Genomic DNA, 5,032 nt, shown 5'->3' on the forward strand with positions numbered 1-5,032 from the left:
ATATATATATATATATTATTATATATATATATATATATATATATATATATATATATATATATATTATTTTGTACCTCCTTCCTAATCATTCGCTCTTCTCTATTTCATAATCTTTTCACACTTTGAATAACAGCATTAATATCTTATATATGATAAGTCCTATTGCGCCCTGCCACCCGGGTAGCCTAGAAAGGTGTGCACGACATGTGAGTGGTTAAGGTGAACAGTGTGACTCGGGTGCGCCTTCCAATTAAGGTAAATATGCACCTCTACCCCTATCATTTTAGGTATAGCGCTAAGGTGGGTTAGCTTAGAATATATTGATTCCAGGGCATATGTGGTCGTCAGTATAGTATAATGCTGCGTCCACACGATCGAACTTTGTTCGATGTGACGTCGGAAGGGGAGAAACAGTGGGCAAGTTCTGTATAGGTTCTTTCGTATCGTTATCGAAGCAACGGCTTTGGTCGTTGCTAGTTAAGGTTGGGGATGGGTTTAGAGAAGTCGTTGTCTGATGTACGAAGTTACGTTGTTCATCAATGTCAAAGAACTATCATTTCTGTTATTCCCTACATTTGAACATGTCCAAAGTTTACTGGTCTCGTGAGTTAACTTTGAGCTTGACAGAGTTTATCATCAACACCCATGCCTTTGGGATGTGAGAAGCGATGTGCTGTATATAACGGTTCACACTGCTCAACTCTCATCGTTTGGACACCAGTATAAAAACCTATACCGATCTTTGCTCGATAAGAAGCATAGTTCACCGATCAAAGTTCGATCGTGTAAGAGGCACAGTACAGCCCACACAGTCATCCTGGGTATGGTTAGACTAGGTCGTCTTGACTTCAGGACACATTTACTGGGTGTTTTCCTTATTGAATTGAATTGAATTAAACTGGATATACAATTTAGGCTAAAGGCCAAGCACTGGGATCTACGAGGTTATTCAGCGCTGAAATTGACAGTAAAAGGTTAGAAAGGTGTAACAGGAGGAAAACCTTGCACTTACACAATGAATCAGTTGTTAGGAGCAGGGGGGGAAAATAAGATGGAAGAAAGAATATGAAAGGAGTACAATAAAGAGGAACAAAAGGGGTTGCAGCTAGTGGCCGAAGGCACGCTGCGAAGAACCTTTATGGCCTGTCCACACTAGCGGGCATGCCTGTCGGGCACTTGTAGCACTCTATATTTCCTCTCGCTTCTGAAGCAGTGTTACCAGACAATCGCATCGCTCTGGCTCCATACTCAGCCAGTCAGTATAGCGGAACGGGTTGTGGGAACAGTGTTTGCCCGCTAGTGTGGACAGGGCTTAGTAATGCCTAAAGTGCACCACACGAGGTGCACTGATGGCGCTACCCCCCCGGGGAGACTGTTGAAAAATTATCAAAAATAATGGTAGAATGACATTCCACCGAACCTTTATAGATTTATTCCTTATTACATTGCTGGGTGATTACGAATGTGTGATTAATGATAACTTAATGCCAAGTACTTTCCTTGAAGTTATTATTTCCAAATGTGATTTCCATTGCATTGTCTCAACTCGCAACGAGCAACCAAGTGATTTGATCTGATTCGTAATATATTCAGTTTTCTCAACAGCAGTTTGGTCATTCTGACTCGTAAAATATATCCACCTACTTCGGTATTCAGTTAACGAAACTGACAAAGGTTTAATTTCACCTGCAATAAATTCTTTCTTTTGAAGTTCACCTGTATATGGATTGTTTTTCATTTGTAACTTGGAATTCCGACAAGAAAAAGTCCTCCTGCGTAACGCTGATACTTGTGTGTTCAAGAGGTACTGCCTGATTACTTTTAAATCGCGAAAGCAGATGCACACGCAACGACAGTCGACTGCGGCGTCGAATACACTAGAGGTCAGGCAATACGTATACAATACATGTTTGATAACACTCAAAAGAGTTAGCATTATGGCAACTCCAAATTCATTCAATCTTTATTTTCGTAACGTACAGTTTTTCGTAACGTAGAGACAGTGTCTTACCAACGCTTCACGTAATGGGTATTGTGGTTGTTACCACTCTCCAGTATTTTCAGATCACTCATGAGGTACGTAGGCAATTTAATTCGTTGGTCGGTTTCCCCATAGACAACAGCATATATATGAGCCCTCCAGAGTACAGAATATTTCGCTCATGGTTCAAATACATTAGTTTACACTGTCTTGATAATAGTCCCGCTTATAAATCAAACTATCTCAACTCATGCAAAGTTCATCCATGTTGATTTATACAATGACACTACTTCCAGAACTTACACCATAACCAGCTAGTTCTGAAAAATGCATTAAACCGTTGGTTCAGAAAATTTAAAATATATTTTAATACCGAATGTTTCAAGAACGCGGTTGTTCTTCGGAGTCTTCATTACAAATTATGAAAGCAGAGTTTCGCTCAGTTTGACTTTACAGATCACGTCTGTTTATTTACACGTTTAACAATTAATTTCAAAGGCAACCGTTGCTTGTCATGCAATTCCGCATTGAGGTCATGCAATTCCGCATTGAGATAATCATTAACTTAACTAAATTATTCAAAAGTAATCATTAACTTAACTAAATTATTCAAAAGTAAAACAATTTAAATGTTTTATGAAAAATTCCCAATAACCGGTTCATTTTTTGTTTTAAACGCCTCTTAACTCTCTTCTAACACTGACATAAGAGCCTAACAACATTAGTCCTTTAACTGCCAGTTCATTATGCCATACTTTATTTTTTGTTTATTCGTAATTTGGTATATTTCCCATGTGAAGGCGTAATACTACTAAAGCCAAATGACCAAATACTTTACCCTGCACACACTGGGTCATTCATACGTATAGTTTTTAACGAACCTGTTAAGCTTTTAATATTATTGCAAAATATTTATATATAATTGAACATACTGAGCCATCCACCAAGACCTTCACGCATAATGAACAAACTTAAATGCAGTCACGCATAATGAACAAACTTAAATGCAGTCACTTCATGGCAGTGAGAGGTGCACATTGGCCATTGTTGCACATTGGCCATTGTTGCGTGGTTTTCAGTAGGCCTATGGGTAAACATTCTAACCCAGGCATTTGGGCGATTGGGGAAATACTTTAAAATCATGAACAGCAACAGGAGACTAACCAGTCTTAAATTATACCACAATTATGTAAAGACTTCTCACTACCCCATTAACTTTGAAAATTTTTTGTTTCATCAAGAAACCTGGCATTTCTTGCTTTAATGTACTTAAGAGTTTTACAGGTACTGCCAATAGTTTGCTAGCAAAACTGAAAAATAGTTCCACTGTATCGTTGCAAGTAAGTCCTATCTCAGGAGTGGACAAGAGTGTTTTACAGGTGCTGCCAATAGTTTACTAGCAAAACTGAAAAATAGTTCCACTGTATCGTTGCAAGTAAGTCCTATCTCAGGAGTGGACTGAAATTCTTGAAACCAACTCTACTAGCCATTTAATAATGACTGTCATGGTCTTTAGACAATCAACTTTTCACTCTTCAATTCAGGTCGGGTATGAATCAGATTATCTGGTAGTTTTGCAAATTCATTGCAAATTCAGTCCAAATACAACTTAAAAGCAATTACAGGAAACTCAATGATATTAGACAAATTTTATTGTATCTAATTTATTTCTAAAACAAATTTAGAATGCTGTCTCCAAATATTTTGTATCTGGTATACAAGTTCCCATATAACTAATGAAAATAGGTTTGCCTCAAGTAAAAAAGTAACATTTTTAGCTTCATAGCATCAACCTACCGTTTTTATCACAGTATTCATCACTAAGGCTTCAGTAAGTCTTTCTTCAATTACATGCCATTGCCGTTATCACCTTAATCTAATAGTTCCTCTAAGCCTAAGGAGGCTACGTGCAGTAAATGCCTCCGACCTGCGGTCAATTTCGCCAAGTTTCAAAGTCACATACTTCATGCCATCAGAGGCAGAGAGCCAGAGACATCACAGACAAAAAAGACCTGCAAATAAACTAAGGTTAGAAGTACTCTTAATACGGTAGATAACCAACGAATGAAGTAAATGTTAAAATTAATTCTAACCAGATGAAAAAACTACATTATAAAAACGGGTTATTTAAAAGTCATTTTCTGCAATTTACTGAAGCGGAACATCCAGAAAAAGTTCAGAGATCGATTTTTAAACATTTTAATTCTTACTAATCAAGAAGATTAATGTTTAGTAGACCTAACAAAATGCAAGCCCCCCACCAATGTACAGCACAGTAGCCCACAGGCTACAGTACACTGATGGGGACGTCCTCCCCCTTCAGGGGCACCGCCCCTGAAGGGGGAGAACTAGCTTGCAAGAAAGTTTACAAAGTACACTAAGCGAATTCAATAATTACCTTTTATCTTTCAGTCAAGACTGAAAAATACGTCACCAACGCCGGGTAGAATATCCTCCAGAAATTGAAGTTGATTACCATAAGATACAAGAGAACGAACCACGATCAGTACTGGAGTACAGGAACACCTGATAACAGAGGAACAGTTAACTGTTATGTTAGAGAAATAAGATTATAGGAGTTTAATAAAACAGCGTAAGCATGCCAAGAGTTGCGTTAATAACCTTCTCAACAAGAACTATGCAATACGGAACATTAATTCGATTTGTGAATAGAAAGTTTAGAAAATTAAGAAAAACCTGTGAAAAAAAAAAAAGATGGCAAACTTAGTACTAAATACGTGGACATACATGTCACTGTTACAGTAAACTGTAGTGAATCACCGAGCCTGTAGTTAATTATATTGTACCTGTTGTTAAAAACCGCAAACAAAGGAACAGTAACGAACTTAACTCACCATAACACCACCAGACGAACGACTCTAAAATCCTCGACCAAGAAAACATACCGGCGACACAGACGGACGTACTACAGAACTATATAATAATAACTACCAAGCCAACAATCAAGTCATTTATACCACCGACAGACTGTCAAACTCACAAAGCAAGGATAACGCACAACCGTGCTAGTCGCAACTACACAATGACCGC

The 5,032-nt window shown here is 37.9% G+C and overlaps 1 long non-coding RNA gene across 1 annotated transcript; it reads right to left on the minus strand.

Moving 5' to 3' along the window:
* Positions 1 to 3,615: 3,615 nt before the first annotated feature.
* Positions 3,616 to 4,946, minus strand: LOC136832404 (uncharacterized). Its single transcript, XR_010851181.1, has 3 exons — positions 4,837 to 4,946; positions 4,380 to 4,507; positions 3,616 to 3,993 (listed from the first exon to the last, which is right to left on the minus strand). It is a non-coding gene; the product is annotated as an uncharacterized lncRNA (long non-coding RNA).
* Between the last annotated feature and the right edge of the window lie 86 nt (positions 4,947 to 5,032).

This window comes from Macrobrachium rosenbergii, chromosome 49 (genome assembly GCF_040412425.1).
Source record: "Macrobrachium rosenbergii isolate ZJJX-2024 chromosome 49, ASM4041242v1, whole genome shotgun sequence".
Classification (NCBI taxonomy): domain Eukaryota; kingdom Metazoa; phylum Arthropoda; class Malacostraca; order Decapoda; family Palaemonidae; genus Macrobrachium; species Macrobrachium rosenbergii.